At 36.7% G+C, this 20,241-nt stretch overlaps 1 protein-coding gene across 5 annotated transcripts in view; it reads right to left on the reverse strand.

Annotated features, from left to right (window-relative positions):
* zmp:0000001168 (signal-induced proliferation-associated 1-like protein 2) overlaps positions 1-20,241 on the reverse strand; it is a 320,580-nt gene that overhangs the window by 222,380 nt on the left and 77,959 nt on the right. The window contains exon 1 of one of the 5 annotated variants that reach the window (XM_039769035.1): positions 4,140-4,229. The exons of the other annotated variants lie outside the window; for them this stretch is intronic. The gene's annotated coding sequence lies outside the window, so the exon portion shown is untranslated. Of the gene's footprint in view, positions 1-4,139; positions 4,230-20,241 lie in introns of those variants that run through there. 5 annotated transcript variants of the gene reach the window in all.

The raw sequence follows: 20,241 nt of genomic DNA on the forward strand, positions 1-20,241 counted from the left end.
CAAGTCCAATGCCAAGTGTCAGATGGAGTGGTGTAAAGCACACAGCCACTGGACTGTGGAGCAGTGAAAACGTGTTCTATGTAGTGACGAATCACGCTTCTCTGTTTGGCAGTCAGATGGGTGAGTCTGGCTTTGGCGGATGCCAGGAGAACGTTATCTGACTGACTGGATTGTGCAGTGAAGTGAATTTTGGTGGGAAGGGATAATGGTGTGGGGCTGTTTGTCAGGGTTTGGGCTAGGCCTCTTACTTCCAGTGAAGGGCAATCTTAATGCTTCATCATACCAAGACATTCTGGACAATGCTATGCTTCCAACTTTATCGAAACAGTTTGGGGAAGGTCCATTTCTATTCCAGCATGACTGTGCCCCAGTGCACAAAGCAAGGTCCATAAAGACATGGTTGGATGAGTTCAGTGTGGAAGAACTTGACTGGACTACACAAAACTACCTCAATCCCATCAAATACCTTTGGGATAAACTGGAATGGAGATTACAAGGCAAGCCTTCTCCGACATCAGTGCCTGACCTCATAAAAGCTCTTCAGAATGAATGGGCACAAATTCGCACAGGAACACTCCAAAATCTTGTAGAAAACTGTAATAGATGCAAAGGGGAGATCAACTCCATATTAAAGTCTATGTGTTTGAATGTTATATATATATATATATATATATAGTAACGGACAACCAGAATTCTTACCTGGGATGCCTCCATAACAGAAGGACCGGGGGATGGAGCTTGCATGGGGCAATAACTCCCTCAGGAAGATAGAGGGCAGCACCCCTTGTTTGCTACAGTGCCTCAGGTTTGGAGCATGAAAGCTCAACACTGCTAACGTCCATGGACACCGCCAGGGGGAGCATGGAGAATGGTTGAACCCTCCTCTGCAGAGCTGCCACCACACCTGGAAGTGCAGCCAGAAGAAGATTGTGGAACACCTGGAGCACTTCCAGGTGCTCTATAAAAGGGGCCACCTCACTCCATTCAGTTCAAGCTTGCTGGAAGAGGAGATACAAAGTGCTGTGTACTATGCTTAAAGTGCTTATGGTACTGTTCTGTAAAAGGTGAGAAATAATGGAAAAACGTTTCCCATGCTTAATAAAGTTATTATGCTGGACTTGGGCTCAGTGTCTGTTGTGATCAGGGTTTGGGGAGCCATATGCCCCCTGGTGTCCACAATATATATACTGATCCCAAGGGGAACTTACACCTATTAACAACACACAAAAACTACACACAATACACTCACTAACAATTACATATATTTATTAGCTACTAAAAGATTAATTAACAGATTAAGATGGCAGAACACTGGGTAAAAAGAAGAAATGTGGTAATCTCTCATAGCAGGAAATGAAAAGAAATCTCTAGAAAACTGTTCCAGAAATAACCAAGGACTGAAGGTTCTCAACAAAGTAACCAAGGTGTAATGCAGTTAATGTAGCATTAGAGAATCTAGCATTAGAGAAGTCCTAAGCGTCAATATTTTAGCTTAGTATACTACCTTTCAGATTTGCTAGTAAGGCTGTTTCTTATTTCTCTCTTCTATTGCATTTTGGTTAATTGCAGCAATTGTACTGATTGGCCACTTCTGTATCTTTTCCATTTTCATTCTGTACTTATAGCGTCTGTGTTGGCACCTGGGCTGCCTGTGGAGTGAATGTGTCATTACATATTATGGGCCTGTTTTTGCATAATGTCTACAACTGAAGCAGTTGTTATTTGCCTGCACCGTGGTCCATTTCAGGATGCAGCTGAACTAGACCACTTGTCTATTTATGTGCAAAGCATATGCATATTTTCTTGTATATATTGCTTAATATTAATATTTAAATAATTTAATAATAATTTAATATTTAATTTGCTTCAGTATTATTGTACATTTAATTATTATTACTGTATTTTTGGCTGACCCCTTTATCAAATACGACTTACATTTACTGTATGCTACATTAGCACAGATTACAAATTTCACAGATATTTCTGAGCCAGTAACTTTTACATTTCAGTACTATAGCATTTTGGGTCTATAGTGCATTTGTTTCAGTAATATTATTTTTGCATTTATGCATAAGCATTTTGTGCTCTTAAGGTGATATGAACTTAACAAGAAAAAACTGAAACAGTAAGTAGAATAGCATCAGCACACACAGATTGCATTTACAATTATTACCCTAACACATTGCCACAGATGGATGCCATGTATAAATACAGTATACAGCCCAGTTTCAAGACATAGTCTAGCCAAGAAACTCATTCAGACTTTCCTATTCCACACTGCCACAAGCACAGAGATGATGACAACCTATCTGTTTCAGCTGTATTTCCGGGTTTATCCATGGGGGAGTATTTTATTTCAATAAAGTGCAAGAGTCAGAAAATGTCATTCACTTTACAGTATATTTGTGTAACTGTAGAATCCCTTAGATCTTTTGATCTATTGCATCCATTGCTTGTATGCACAGTGGTCGAGTGGCAATGGTCATAGGAAATGTAGCCATCCTGGATGATATGCAAAATTAAAACAAATAAAAAAACAATTTATTGGTTGGTTAACTGTTAAAATTATGTATAATGCAGCGGAGGTAACTATTACCATTTTGAAATTTTTGTTTAATTCACATTTTAGGTATCCTTTCAAAGAGTTAATTTCTTACACAGTCCAAAGACTTTTATATGTTAATTGATGGCTCATAATTGGCCAGTGAGAGTATGGCTATATACACTCACTTGTCAGGTATTTCTCTGCCAGTGTTTCTGCTCTATTCTGGGGCATTCTCTAGTTCATCAAACATTAAGAGTCAGCATGTGTTAGATACAAAAGTCTAGACATCTAGACAAATGATGATACTGCTCTCAATATGCTTAAAATAGCATGTGTAATATTATGAATGTGGACTACTTACAGTAATGGAATGAAGATCTATTCTTTAATTCTAATTTAGCATCCAAAGATTGCTTATCTGATGGCACAGCTGACATTACAGGACTTTTATATCTTAAAAGATGCAATCTGAGTTGTAATTGCAATGACAAGGTGTTCTCATTGCCAAAAGGTGTCCAGGATTGCACTGATTCCCCAAGGCTAAAGAAACCGCTTTGTTTCAAAGATCTAGGGTCCTGCAGGGGCTCACATACAATTAACAGTCATCTGATAAATCCTCCAGTTACCGCTGTGGGCCAAAAACCACATCTTGGTTATGCAAGGTTAATTTAAGAATTCTTCTCCTCATTTACATGTTCTATTTTTAACATTTACAAATGAGGATTTTCACAAATTATATTCTAGTGGTATCTCATTTTGAATTCCCATTTGGTGGATAGGCCTTTAAACGACACAGGCAAGAAAATGTTGCTTAAAAAATGGCCTTTTATAAATAATGGAATAACAACATTATGAACTGACTCTGTTTGCAGTGCAATTAATTTTTGTAATTCCTGGGTAAACAAAAATACTACTGCAGTTGCTTTTTGATAACAATGAAGCAAATAATATAAGATGGGGATGAAGTGCATATTCTGTGAAGAATTAATACACACTTAATGTTATAACCAATAATCAACATATATAATAGTGTTTCTTAGATACAGTACTCCCTTGAAGTTTTCAGAGGTGGCTGAAGATCAATGTCAAAGCTGTGTGTTTTACAAAGATTTCAAAAACCAAGACACCATTCATGAATGACTACTATTCATTGACACATCCATGGCTATAAAGTGTTTGCAAAGACTAGTAATGGCTTACATTAACAACACCATTGTGGGTTCTCCAGAACATGTGTAATCCAGTCATTCAGTCATTACTACACATGATACTGTACTGTTCCTATGACAGGCGAAAGGGCATGTGAGGATGCTCTTTACTGTAACAGCTCTGACTGCAATACAGCTGGGTTCTTCAAACTTGTATTAAAACTTAGAAAGCACCTAACTCCATCAGTAGCTAGATACCCTATTTCTTTAAGTATAGAATGCAACGTATAAAAATTTGAAGCAATATATCATCCATGAGGATTGTGCCTCATGTTCCTAAGGGTCCTGCATCTGCTCCAAACAGTACTCAACTTTCATCAGCTACTCTATACATACATTAAACATACAAGTATACAAGTATCGTTCTTTCATTTCTGAACCCATACCTTCCAATCCTGGGCAGAATTGCAGTAAAGGTTATCTCCATAATAGTAGCCACAAGAGGACTATGCAGAATGGCAGTCCATCTCAAGATCACAGCTGGGATTTGAACCAAAAAACCTGGAATTTTAAGGCAACATCACTTAAAACCATGTCATAGAGTACTTATCACATCATCATGTACAAGACAGCAATTGGATTGATCCACAACAATTAAGAGACTGTACACAGGAATGATTTGAAAGGATTTCCACTACACGGGCCTGAACACATCCAAGGTAAAAAAATTTTATTATGCTTTCTAGTAGACAAAGCATATGACACATCATAGTGTTTACACTGATGGAAAAGTAGTGTATAATGATAATGGTTTCAGCCCCTTTGGGTTACTGATCTTTGGTGACCTTGCTTAGACCCACTTCACTAAGGCAAGGTAAATACTTTTTAATCTTATTTTACTTTTGGCTGTACCACAGAAAGTGCTGTGACTGGTTATACAACGTAAAAGACAAAGGCTATAAAGAGCAAACATTTATGAGATCTGATCATTAATTGAAGAGGTCAAATATCAGTCCTGCTCTGTATTATAGGATGACTCTAGCCACTCAGCTGTTCTTGCTTCTATAACTGAAAACTAGTATGTCAGCGTTAAATATTAATCCAATAAGTGTAGAAGAATTTTTACCGAAAAAAGTAAGCGTAATTAGCAGTTAAAACACCCTTAGTCTGACTGTTATCTGTCAATAGCAATACTGATGAATATCATGTTTTCTCATTCAAGTTTTACACATTCTCTATCAATTATGTTGCTTCAAGAGTTGCATCACTGTATATATTCGATTTATTTTGTTTGGCAATTACTGAGAGAACAAAAGTGAATAAGAAATCCATTCCAAATAACACTTACTACAAATATATGACTTTGAAAATGAAGGGCAACCCACTAAGCAACCAAGTTTTACTTAAACTGCCAAGCCAAATCTGGACCTCCTGAAACATCAGTCATCATCTCTGCAGCAGCATCATTGTCTCTTTTCAGAGATAAGGACATCTACTCAAAGATGCATCAAGCTCAGTTGTTGTACAAAGTGATACTCTCAAATATACAGTCTATCAAAAGGCACTTTCTTTGAATGAGTTTCGGCTATACTATTTAATGCACTGTTTTAGGGATATTCCATCAGTCGCTTACAACTAAATCTTGAGCAGAAAGGTACTGTTGTTAAAATGGGCATGCCTTATTGTCCATCTTTTGCTTCTGTTAAAGGCATTTGGTTTTTGCAGAATCATACATCGCCAATGGTATTGGTTAGTTCTGTTGGTGTGGCCCACCCATCTATGGAACTACATATACTGGGGTGGCCCTCCATCCACCATACTATAAGCACTCTCCACATTCTCAATAGATCTCTGTAATACATATATTATATATAGTGCCTGACCCAACACAGGCACGGGAGGCACGGGTAAAACAAATATTTAATTTTCTTCAGCTGGAGGGCACATCTTCCCCATACTCCCTCCAGCCACAACACAGCCCGAAGTACAGTACCACAATCACCAAGCACTTACTTCTCTCACCACCACTCCTCCTCAGCAAGCTTTGTCCTCCTTCCACCCGAATCAGGCCGCTGAGTAGTGGTCGCTGGCTCCCTTTTATTGGGTACCCGGATGTTCTCCAGGTGGTTGATTGCCAACATCCGGCTGCACTTCCGGGTAAGGCGAAGCCAGTGCCCAAAAGGGCCCAGCCGTTCCTGCTGCAGCACTCCCTGGCGGCGCCTGTGGAACCCCATAGAGCTACACTGAACTCCAATTCCCATGAAGCCCTGGGGGAATCCGAGGCATCGCTGTAACCCAGGGAGGTTACCATCTAACATCCAGAGGGAGATACTGGGCTTCCCACCCTTGTCCCCCTGGCAGATATGGTGAAGGGGCGTCCTGGGAAGGCCCTGGCCAACCGTCACTATATATATATGCAATATATGTACAGTATACTGCTATTCGCCGCAGGTATTTTGCTAGTATATATATATATATATATATATATATATATATATATATATATATATAAATGGAGGCACTAAGTACATTTTAGCTTAGAAATATAATATTATCTCTATCCAAACTATTTCGTAAATATTTCCTTAGCATTTTTTCTTTAAACGATTAATGTCCAGAGTAATTCTACAATGAGAAAAAAATTTGTGTAATTTTGTGTAACTGACGTACATTACAAGTATTTTAGGGCAAATGGGCCAAAAAGTAGAAGACCTGACTGACATAATCATGCTGTGACAAAAAAACAAGCTACAATGGAATTGTACTACTTTTGTATGCAAAAATAGATTTAACCCTTCAAATAAGAAATAGTCTTGAAATTCTTTAATTTTTTATGCAGTTTATTTGGTCATTTGGAGGATGTTATAAATATTCCTTCATCCATCCATTTTTAATATTTTCTCCATTACAGATCCCTGAGGAGCTAAAGGCCATATCACAGCATTAGGTAGGAATGGCAGAAACCCTCTGCCGAAAGGAAGTCAGACAATCTTTGGGCACACTCACCCATACCAGGCCAACCTAGTCACCACTTATATAAACCCACAACTCTTTGACATGTGAAAAGAGAAGCAACTTGAGAAAATCAAGAAAATAAAAAAAATGAATAATTAAAGTCAAAACTTTCTTCTATTGTGGCTCTCAAAAAGAATATAAGAAAGATATACATATATATCTATGCTATATATATAAAATCCTAAGCCTAAAAGTGCAACGATTTTATGTGACTTTTTATGTCATATTTTTTGTCACGCTTTAAGTTGGGCTTATTTTAAAAGCTACATATATATGTTTGGTATCATTCTTTTCAGAATTTATCGCACTTTAATGTGATGTTGTGAGATTTTCAGATTCTTATTCTGTTTTTAAATTATAAACACAAAAATATCAAGAACTCACATCCCACGAGACAAGACTTTGTGCCAAGAGATTTAGCCACGTCCGGGGCCGGAAATCAAAGACAAAGAGTAGGACAGCTGCTGTAGAAGCTTTTAAATGTTCAAAGCGTCATGCAAGATGCAGGTCACGTGGCACGACAACAGCAAGCCAGTAATTAATTGAGCAAAGAGAAGGTAAAAAAACTGTATTTGTTTCCCATTGTATCACCATTTAAGAGGGTGTTTCGGAGGAGTGCTCACGTCTCCTTGGGGTGCATTCAGCCCCCATCTTCACAATGCGAGCGAAGGCGAGTAAGGGGCGAACACTCTTGCATATATATATATTTTAAAAACATGAACATTCAAATGAGTACATCATTATTTTACCAATCCTAGAAGTAAACATCTAAGCTCATCATATGCGCTAAACTTTTTTGATTGAAGCTAAAATGTCTAGTAGTCTAGTTAATTTGAATTGGCAGCATATTCCATTTTGCAGCCCCACTAAAAAAAGGTCCTCAACATACAGTGTTGTTACATGTAATCAAACACAAATTTGCAAAGCTGCTTATTTTAATATGCTAATGCATGGACATCTTCACATTTTCAAAACAATTCAGCAATTAACTTGGGGTGTGTAATTAGGTAAATTTTATTTGTGATATCCTGACCTCTAAAAGCAGCCATCCAAGTTCACAAAAAAACCTCTTCATAATTTGAACTTCAGTATCAATCCATAGCACTACCCTTAATGAGTTTATTCTCAAAAATCTAGAGCCTGTTCTTCAGGAATGTAGGCAGATTGCTATACCACGAAGTGCTATTGTTGAAAAAAGTACTGCACCAAAGCAGTTATAAGAAAGAAGATAAAAATTCTCATGAGTTTACAGATAAACTGCATTATAATTTGGCATGAGTATTAATTGACTTGTTCTGAGATGTCATTTTTAATGGAAATCCATACAGATAACAGCAACGGCACTTTAACACAAAGTTTCTATTTGCATTTTCAAGATTTCCCTTGCCTACTTGCCTTATGATGGTCCCAGGTAACTTCATCATGGCATTCACAAAACAAGGCAAACATAAAAACAGCACACCTTCTAACCATCAGAGAACACATGCAAACAAAAAGTATTTAACTTAATAACAGCACATACTGTTTTTGATACATACATCATTTGTGTTTATTGAGGAAAATGAAGAACAGTACATGAACCAAAGAGAAAATGCCTAACAACAAGATTCTCTGCCCAATACAATATAATTCAATTCATTTAATTATTTTTAATAATAAATGACAATGAATGCTAATAAAATTAAATGATCTTTACCTGTCTAGCATGTATACCTTTGCCTTTAATAACTTATAAATGGTTTGTAGTTAACCAGCAACTAGAACACAAAAATAGAAAATGTATGCATGGTTTAATGTTCAGTTGTGTTTGGGGATTTAATTGGTGAAAGCTGGTGCATATTTTAACTTTTTAAAAAAACTGTACAACAAATCCATTTGGAATATCTTCAAAAACTGTACTTTCCTGAAAATGTTTCCTTGAAGATTAAGTTTGCCAAATTTAAATAAAATTGCTACATTGAGAGCTCAGTTGTTCCATGTGAACAGAGAGAATGATTGACATTTGGACAGAGTTGATGACAATGGTAAGAGCTTTTTCACATTACATGTGAATGGACCTAAAAACTCATATAATATGAAACTTATAACCTGGGAAGTGGCATCATTACCCAAAGAATCCTGTCTTTAATATAAACAATGTCTCAAGAAAATCAGCAGTCACCAAGCAAATATTGCATCATTTTTCTTAAAGCCATTTGTTTACATGTTTCTCCATTCTTGAAGCCTCTAGCCTTTTAAAACCATTTACACAGAGGTGTTGGGCCATGATAAAGAGTTTCGCCAATTGCTAATGAAATTCACAAATGTTGGAATAAAAATGTAGTGTCTACAGGCACTGCCACACAGGCACATAATCTACTACCGACATGAAAAGTATCAAAGATTGGCAATTTCTAATTGACTTGCATAAGACAGACAACAAAGTTCTTACCATCAACCTACATTTTCAAAGACACATTTTTGTTAGGAAATGATTTCTAGCATTTACCATGACTAATTTTGAAAGGCTCAACTTGATCAAAGCATTATAGCATTATGTGAATAAACTACTAGCAAAGTAACTGAAGAAAATTATTGATTATTATTAAACACTATGAGCAGAACCCTAGATCACCTTTCCATAATCAACCTACTATATAATTCTGTGTTTTCCTTAGTTATAAGTTTCCTTACGTTATAAAGAAAGCCAGAGACTATTCACTGCACTTTGAAATTTTATTTAACTGAAATTCTAACTCTTCTCATTGTCAGGCACAAGGCACAAGTCAACTTTGGACACAGTGTCCGCCCATCAAAGAGTACAGTCAAACACATATCCACAATTACTCATGCCAAGCTAATTAGCCAATGTCATTTAACCTAACATGTATATGTTTCAAATATGGACTGAAAACACATATTAATATGTGAAGAATGGGTCTGTTAGGTAGTAGAACTAACCACTGCCATGTCCAGTCTCCCTTTATGAAGGCAATGATACTCAGAAACAGTCTAATGATTACATTTCCGTTTTGGTTTCCACTTCAGAATGTGTATACCTTCAATCACAATACAAGAAGACAACAAAAAAACACAAAAAATCAAATGCTTTAATGTTCATATGCATTTCCTTATGACAGATCTTACATTTACAAAGATTAAAAACCAAAAACTTTATATGATACAAAATTCCATGCATCACCAATTTAACTGAATTACAGTACATTAAAAAAAATACCATAATTGATTAGCACATTAAAAATTTAAAAAATGACACACTGTTTTTATTTTATTTGTATCCAGAATAGCTTTATTATAAAAAAAGATGTAAATGTATTTCAACTTTGCATAATGCATCAAAAAGATTTAAATATTCTTGGCTGCTTAAATCACTTGGGTATTGTAAACAGCCTAGTGATGGTTAAGATGTTAAACTTAATTTGTTTCACTCACTTCTAATCTGATTTTAAAATTATGATTTGACTGCATTTATTGCACATTTTTAGTTTTTAAAGAAGAAACCTTAGAAATAATATACTAATGATATCACAATTATAAGAGATCCTATTTATTCAGTAAAAAACAAGAAGTATTTTATTTTCATAATGCAAAGAGTTATAACCTTATTTCAATCAACTTGCAGTCTTCAACCAACCCTACCACACCATCTGATGTCTAGATGTATTCATTTAAGCCAATTTCTCCAATACTTCAAGGACTAGTGTATAAGGAAACAAAACAGGAATCATCCATCCCCAGTTTAATCTGCTGAGCCCACCGTAATTCAATTGAATTTCTTACACTCCTCCAAAATCAGCAATTCCTAACATTGCAGGTTCTAAGAAGTAACGATCAAATAGTCTTTCCTGAAGCTCAGCCTAACCACTTTTGGTCATGAAAGCATATATCTTAGTTTAACAACATTTCCATTTTACATTAATTATTGATAGATCTCCAACATGTCTTGAATTGGACATTTTGATTTTTAAATTACAGAAAAGTTTTAAAAAAAGCAAAAAATGCTGGTGACTTTAAATGATCGATGGAGTGAATTTTGTAACATGCTTAGATATTACAAAGTTACTTATTCCAGAATTTATTTCTCCAGCAGGCATTTAACATAACACATGTAACATTCTTAAACCTGCTTAATTCAATACAAAGTCAAAAGGGACTACCCTGGTAATTTATACATCTATTTATACATAATTTATGTATCAAACCCCTCAAAGGGAACCAGCCCATTACAAGGCCCACTCACACACACCCAAGGCCAATCTGGAGCTGACAATTAGCCTAATGTGAAAAGTTTGGGGAAGTGGGAATGATAACAGTACCTACATACAAAAAAATGTGCAAATTCCACACAGATAACAACCAACAATGGACTTTGAACCTAAGATACTGAATCCATGAGGCAGCAATATTAAGACATCTCCACCAGCTGATGAGTTGGACCTAGCAGTAACACAAATCAGCTAGAGCATATCTGTGCATTCAAAAGGTGATATTCAGAGATGTATATTAAAGTATTATGTTAAGACTTCAGCCCAATGCAACAATTCACATCAAATACCTTGAAATGAAAACACATGAAATTTCAAATATTTTTCAAGATCTTGATTGACTCTTTTCATTTGACAATTTGTATTGAGAATAATAGCTTGAAATAAGATGAATGGATGTGTCCACTCTTGAAGAAAAACCTATAAAAAAGCATGGAATGAATTACAGTCATCTGTCAAATAAGAACCTATTTAAATGAAAAATCTTCTGAGTGAACACATTCAATAAATCCCAAGCTGAAGCCAATTTCTTTAAAAGATCAAAATGTGCATTTTTAGAAAAAAATTATTCACAATTGCCAGAATTTGAGTACAAAACATTAAATAAAGGTTGCTCCATGATACTACACAATATGCTAGACTAGTCTATTTCGTATATGATGGGTGGTAAAATGCCAAAGGGTAGATTAGTGGGCAGCTTGTGTGATGTGTTACATCACACATATCTCAAGATTTAAAATATTCAGTTACATTTCTTTACTTATAAGGACACCAAAAATATCATATTTTGACATCAGTTTGATACCAGATGCCCACATTTGAGTAAAAAGGTTCCCCCACAGCTGAAGAACAGAAGATAATATAGCCAGGAGCATGTGTAAAAGATCTGAAGGGGCACTAAAAGGAAGTATATAAAACTGATAAGCCTTTTTGACTAAATTTTTTAAAGAAAAAGAACCTACACTAAACTATCTTCAGGGGAAATAAACAGCTCTGGAGGTTTTCCAAACAAACTGGAATATTGTTTTATGATAAAGCATTCACATAAACATTACTTAACCAGTTTTAAAAAGAAATTTTTTAAATCAGTTGAAAAACAATTCTTGAAATGCTTGTTTGTGATAAAGTGTTTGGTTGTTTCTAAACAGAAAAATAACAGTTATTTTAAAAATGTGTTACATTCTAATAATAGATAGATGAATTGCAAATTTCTACTAAAGTCTCCACTCTTTTCAGGATGGTATGAAACCAAATCATTCTTATCACCAACATAATAGATACTTTTCACTACGAATAATTTCCCAGAATAAAAATTTCAGTGTTGTACATTTGAGTATTCCCAATTGTGGAACTAGAATTGATCCTGCACCATTATCTTAGGCATTACCTTCAAAGCTTAATTAAATACTTTATCTGGGATTTTTAACACAGATGTATAAGTAAAAGCATTCTTCAGTTAAAATACTCAAAACAATCACATGCCACTGTTAACCAAACCAAGGGATGATCAAATAAAATTTTTCTAAAACAGACTGACATTGACCAATTGATAACAGAATTTTTGCTGCTGATGAAAATTTTTTAAATAATCTTTTAAATAATGAAAGCTTCCTTTCAAAATTAAAACTTCCTTTGCATAGTAGTAGGGCCGTAACTACTGACTACTTTGCTAACTGATTAGTTGTTCATTTACTACTTTGATCAGCCTCTTAATCATAAGTTTAAAAAAATGCATCATCTGTTCAGAAGTACAGTGGAACTGAACATGTACAAATCGGTTTATGACCAAAAAGTTTGCCAAACTTTTGCATCTGTTCACGACCACACACTCGGTATATGAACAAGCCAGTTTCCCTTTCGGTTTGTCTGCGCCAATGATTTCTGCACGTGTTCAGTCTCTCCCTGTGCATTCCCTGTGCAGCGAGAGACACACACGCGAGAGAGACACACGACAGATCCGAGCATTGTTTTAACCTCGTTGTATTTAATGAAGACTTTTTTCTTTTGGATTTTAATCTCCACTTCACCTCAGTTTACAGCGATCGGTTCGTAGCGTGCATTGTTGCAATGTTACTTTTCTTGGTGATTTATTAAATTACGGATTTTTCATATTTTTTTCCTTGTGCTTAAAACTCATTAAAAAAAAGTGTTTTTAGCCAGCGGTTCATAGCGCTATAGCATGAACTCTTGCAGTGTTAGTTTTCTCTGTTGTTCAAGGTTTTCTCAGTGTTATTCAATGTTTTTACATTTAGTTTACTATTACACTGTGCATTCTAACTATATTTGTGCTTAAAATCTTTAAAAATATATATTTACATACAGTTTGTATGGTCTGGAACTGACCAAATCGGTTTACGACCAGAGTTTTAGAACGAATTATGGTCGTGAACCGAGGTTCAACTGTACAAATATTTAATTAAAAAAAAAGTTTTACAACAATGCTCTGAAAAAACATTTGCAAAAAAACATATAGCTACAAGTCTTGTTACTAACAGGTTTTTGTCGACAAAAGTTGACATCAAGAGGCAGACAACTGAAACCATAGTTAAGCATTGACAAACCTTGCCTAGGGTGTATCATTTGATTTTATCTATTATACGGCAGCAAAAACCAAACAATAAATTAAGTCTTGGGCATTTCAATCATTGTTTTTCTTTACCATATGGGATCAAATATTGGCCATGACTAAAATTTAGAGAAATATTTTGCAGAAGGCGTTTTGCTTATTGTTGATGATTCTGCACTGTCAAATAAGGATTTTGAGGGGCCAAAATAAACAGAAAAAAGTGACATTGAAAGTCTTTCAAAGTTATCTCGAAGTGTTATGTGTTTTTTTATGTATACGCAAAAACCAAAATTTTAAATGGTTCAGTACTAGCATTTTGGGATTATCAGTACCGGAGGTCTACTTCACTTGTCCTCTCGATCTTTCAACCACCTCCACTACCTCAACACTTGGTACTATATACACTGAAAAACGTCCATTCTGTATGAAACAAAACCACATGCTTCAATGCAATCAGAACTTCATGGTCAAGTCAAGTCAAGTTGGGGAGCATGCACTGGAACAATGCGTTCCCACACCCATTACATGACAAAACAACTCGGGATCCCGGTTTGCAACCCCCCAGGCAGATGCACACTCCAGTCCCACCCTCCGGAAATGACCCTCTATCTGCCGCAGCCAGGTGTTACATGGATGACCCCTTGGCCAGGTCCAGCCACTCAGGTCTCCAACAATGAGGATCTTACGAGCCGGATCACCCTCGGGGAAACTCGCCACATGGCCATAGTGCCGTAGCTGACGCTCCCTCACAATGCAGGTAATGTGCCTCAGGGACTCCATGAGCAACCGCTCATTCGACACAAAGTCAAACCAACGGTACCCAAGGATTTTCCGGACAGACACAGTACCAAAGGAGTCCAGTCTTAGTCTCAGGTCACTGGGTAGCGTCCATGTCTCGCAGCCATATAGCAAGACAGGAAGCACCAGGACTCTAAAGACTTGAACCTTCGTCCTTTTGCACAGTGTCACAAGAACGAGACATGGACAGATAAAGGTTTGGGGCAGACACCCGTATAATGTGGTATCCTGGCTGCAAAAGTCGTTTTAGCAAATAATCAGCACTGAAGTGCATTCAACTGAGTCCAAAACAAGACTGAGGAAACAAAGGAAAAGGGTCAGGTTTTAAAGGGGGAGACAGGAAGTGAGGTCATATGGATCCAGCAGTTGGTCTTTCACCATTGGTTCATAGCCGGACGTGACATCAGAGGGACTGGAGCTGGTGTGGCTGACTTCCATTGGCTCAGTCCAAGTGATGTCAGGAGAGCCAGGTGAAATCCCCCCGGAATGGTCTACAGGCAAGGGAGAAAAAGAGTCAGTGCACTCTGCCACACCCTGGCATGCCTCCGAACTGCCTTCACTCAAGCCCTTTAGCTGCCTCCCATGCGCACGTGTGTGACAACAGATATCAGGAGCGCCACACACCTCTTTCCAGCGACCTCATGACCCCCCATGCTGTCCCAATCTGTCTACTGACTTCACAGGAAGAGTTATAAGAGACATGAATGTCACTGCCAAAGAAAGTAAACCTCTCAACAAGGTCAACACTCTCTCCGCAAACAGACACACTGCTGATGGCTGTGCCCAAGAGGTCATTAAAGGCCTGGATCTTGTTTTTTATCCTGGACACTCGCAAGCCCAGACTGCAAAGATCACAGCATCGTCAGCAAAGTCAAGAACCGTGAATCTTTCTTCACCACCAGATGTCCCACAGCCACTGGACCCCACGACCTTGCCCAACACCCAGTCCATACAAGCATTAAACAGATCAGAAGCAAGAACACACCCCAGACGAAGACCCGAATAAACTAGGAAAAACGCAGTGGTCCTGCCTCCACTCTGCACAGCACTCACAGTACCAGTGTACAGGCCGGCCATGATTTCCAGCAACCTCGAGGGGATTCCGCAAACCCTCAGGATGTCCCATAGAGCAGCTTGATCAACTGAGTCGAACGCTTTGTGAAAATCGACAAAGGCTGCAAAGAAACTCTGCCAATATTCACATTTGCGCTCCATGAGAACCCTCAGTGCCAGGATGCGGTCGATGGTAGACTTCTTAGGCGTAAAACCAGACTGTTCCAGTCGTTGGTAGGTGAGCAAGTGATCATGGATCCGATTGAGGACGACCATAGCAAGGACCTTACCCAGCACCGAGAGCAGTGTTATCCCCATGTAGTTGCTACAATCCAGGCACTCACCCTTCCTTTTCCAAATAGGGACGACAAGTCCTGTTTTCCAGTCAGTTGGGATGATGCCAGTCTCCCAAATGGAAGCAAAGATTGCTTGCAATGCCAGGAGGGCAGCCTTACCACCAGCCCAGAGAAGTTCACCTCGGATATCACAGATCCCTGCAGCCTTTCCCCTACTCAGCTGGTTCACCACCTGTGCAATTTCAGTGAGACTGGGTGGTTCACAGCTAATCGGAGGATCAGTCTCAAGAACCGTGGACCCAGAGATATCCAACGCCCTAGCCGGTGGGTCAGCTTTGAACAACTGCTCAAAGTAGCCAGCCCAGCGGGTCACAACTACAGTGTCATCCATAAGGACTGTCCCATCAGCCACCCTGACTGCGACTCTCCGAGGAACAGATTCAGATGTGCACAATGCTTCGATTCCTCTGTAAGCAAACTTCATGGTGATCACCCCAAATTGCTTTGACACTATCAGGACTTCATGAGGACCCCCTTTCCTTATTGCTTCAACACAACCAAGAAGAGTGTACAATTTGACTCAATGGCAGGGAGGCTGGAGTAAGATGGAGTGGTTTGGAGTTATCAGTTACTTGCTTCAGAACTGTTTAAGTAATGGTACCGGTGTCTTTAAGCCAGTATTGATACCGAACTCAGAATTATAGTGTCAATCTAATACTACTGGTTACAATTTTTTTTTTCAATTGGAGTAACGACACATGAAGTAAACTGTTTATGATCATACAGCATCAGTAGCAGGATTTAAACCCACAACCTCTGTGCCTGAAGTCCAGAGCCTTAACCACTTAACAATGCCTGCAAAATGTGCTTAATGATTCTCTTGGCTAACAAAACATCAATTAGTTTTTGAAGCCCTTGTAATTGTATGAAAAAGTGCACATAACCTAGCAACTTACAATTGCAGGTAATAGGACACTTGCCCAAACTCAAAACAAATGCCTTTACACAAAGTGAATTTCATTTGTTTAAAACTGGAGAATTCTGCTGCATATAAATTCTTGAGGTTGCCACATAATAAATGAATGTCTATTCATAGTACTTTCACTATATATTAAATTTAGCCTCTATTGTAACTGAAAGAAGAAAGATGTCTTCATTGTCATTATGTACTTTCATTTGCATGCCATGTTGTGTTTTTTTACTTTCATAAATATAATTTTTAATTGTGACCTTTTTATTGTTATGCTTGGTATTGTTTTTGTGTGTGCTCAACTTGTATAAGACGAAGCTAAAGGTTTATTTTTCTTTCTTTTTTATCTTTTTATCATAATATAGTGCTTAGGACACCATTAACTCAAGTTGTGTATTAATGAATATATGTCTGAAACATTACACAAAAGGTGTAGATCTGTCAAATGTTGCTGATCTCATTGCCTCACACTGACCTTGTAAAATTAACAAATTAATGCCTTATTCTATTATGAAAAACATAAAACCACTGAACAAACTTAAAGCATACAACTAAGTGCTAAATCACCTGTTTAGACTTTTTTACATATAAGCAATTACCTTTCCAACTTTAAAATAGCCTATCACAGTAGAATCAGGTGCAAATCTGAAGGGGTAGCAGTTGATCATAGATTACAGTATGACATAAACTTTGCACACTTATAGCTGGCACTTTTGCTGTTATGAGTCTACCTAATAATACATCTTTGAGGGAAAAACATGGAAAAACTCCACGCAGACACAGGAGGAATAGGAACACAGGGCCAGGACTTGAACGAAGACCCTCCTACTTATATAATACCAATGTTTATCTTGAAATTGTCTGTTTTCAAAAAAACGATTGTGCTTCACTTATTTTGATTTATGCCTAATGGCTACAATCTAATTTAGAGAGAAAGGTGAAGAAAAGCATTATATGAGACTTACTGAATGTCTAATTAATTACTGGCTTTGCCAAAACTGAAGGCAGTAATTAATTTGACAACAAGAAGCATCACTTTCCTACATTTATTAGCTCACCATTGCAGGATAATTCCCCTTCTCCTATATTAGTTACATTTATTCATTTCCTGGTTAATTTTTTGTCTAAAATATATATATTAGATTTTTAGCATGATCCATTCACCCAACTCAGGCAACCTTGTAATCGTTTATATGAGGATTGAATGAGGAAATGGTACTTGAACTTTTAATCTGGACTAAAGATTGTCTAACTGATGGGTGTAGCTATCAGACTTCTCTTTTTATTTTTGGTTGAGAAAGCACAAGAAACACAAATGATTTAAATGACCAATTCTTCATTGATTTATTATTTACATTCTGGGTTATCTCTCTACTTCTGTTTGTCAAACAAACAAACAATATATACATATACTCTGAGGTTCAAACATGCGCAATGAGTTGCTACACAAGCAATGCTGTAAATAAACAAATACTTGTGGCTAGGAGAAATGTGTTTTGCATTTAATTCTGATAATGGAAAAGATTAGCATTTTAATTTAGCACGTTGTAATTAAACATATTTAGAGAATGAATTATTAACCCAATCTTCATCCTGTTAAAACTCCATAAAATACGTGTCATTTCTTTTGAAAGTTTCATTAAATAGAACAGATGCAGTAGACATAAAAGTGAAAATGACACATTTAAATTGAACTGCAGCAGTATTTCTTAAGGGAGTTGAAATGACAATGGCCCCCAACAAATTAACTCAACTCCATTACATATTTGAATATAAAAGTTATATACTGGACCACTTACATTTACTGCACCGCAATCATTGTTGGTTCCTGAAAAGATTACAACTAGCAAAGGTCTACACAAAATAGAAATGACCAGCTTTATGAAATTGATCAATCTTCCGCTGATTCTAATAAAAGCATGTAAAAAAAAATATTATTGTTAGTAGTTTTAAGCTATCAATATATTTCAATTTGCACAGTAACATTGGCAGTGAAATTATATTCATGATGTGTAGTGGTTAGCACAATTATTGCACGGATCTATAGTCCTTGGTTAGAGTCCTATGCCTGATCTTTGCCTGTGTGATGTTTGCACTTTTTCCAAATATCTGTGTTATTTTTCCTCTAGATACTCTAGTTTGCCAGCCAAATCTCCATATACATGCTAGTTACATTAACTGGTGATTCTGAAATGGCTCCTGCATGAGAATGTCTGTGTGTGCCCAGCAATGGCCTTGTCCCATGTTGTTTGATGTATTGTGTGTGTTGCTGCTGAGACAGGCTGTAGCCCCCCTCGCAAACTTGCGCTCGATTAACAATTCACTTGCCTTCAGAATGGACTGCATTTATATATTTAATCATTTAAACCAAAAATGAAATTAAATACATTATACTATATCTGCATTACTATATTAAAGAATAAATTTGGTATTATTCAAGTAAAAGTTATTTCTTCACAAACACGGTATATGTGCATTTGCCACATGAAATTGTGTTCTACAATTTGGTGTTTTCTATACATTTTGAAAAATACTGTAAATAGCCAGTCTTGATGTATTATAATGAAACCTTATGAGTTATAAAGCCTAAAAATGTATCTCTTCAAAGTGGCAAACATTTTGATATAAGAAAACACGTCTTCCATGTTTCTGACGTATGTTTGTGACAACAAAAGTTATATGGAAATACTAATTTTATGGCAAATCTCTGAGTATTTTTCTCAAGTAAATGTAGATTTTCTAATTGCTTATTTCAGTGCTTCCCAAACTCAGTCCTGGGGACCCACTGTGGCTGCAGGTTTTTGCTCCAATCAGATTCCTAATCAGTGACAACACCTGATAACACTGATGTCATTTAATTAGCTGGTATTATTTTTCTCTTGTTCTACATTCAGAAAAGCACAGCTGCATGATTTTTACATTTATAAGACACTAGCAAAATACCCGCGCTTCGCAGAGGAGAAGTAGTGTGTTAAAGAAGCAATGAAAAGAAAAGGAAACATTTTGAAAATAACGTAACCTGATTGTCAATGTAATTGTTTTGTCACTGTTGTGAGTGATGAGTGTTGTTGTCATATATATATATATATATATATATATATATATATTTACACACACACACATAAACATATATATATATACATATCTATACATATACACATATATACATACATATATATCTATATATATACACACACATATATACACACATATACATACATACACACATATATACACACAAATACATATATATATATACATACATACACACACACATATATAAACATATATATACATATACATACATATCTACATATATACACACACAGCTATTTCAGATCAGTGCAATACGCTGTTTGTTAAAACGGTTGACTCCCGCTCTTACGTGCAATAACAAATCAAATCATTCAGTTGTCTTTGCTCATATGTCATTTTAGAGCTGGACGCCTGGCATCTTTTTTTGGCCACAAGTTCGTTTCTGTTTGGTGTGAGGTTCTGTGTATACCCGCGTATCGCAGCGGAGAAGTAGTGTGTTAAAAAAGGTAGAAAAAGAAAAGGGAACATTTTAAAAATAACGTAACATGA

Source organism: Polypterus senegalus, chromosome 11 (genome assembly GCF_016835505.1).
Source record: "Polypterus senegalus isolate Bchr_013 chromosome 11, ASM1683550v1, whole genome shotgun sequence".
NCBI lineage: Eukaryota > Metazoa > Chordata > Cladistia > Polypteriformes > Polypteridae > Polypterus > Polypterus senegalus.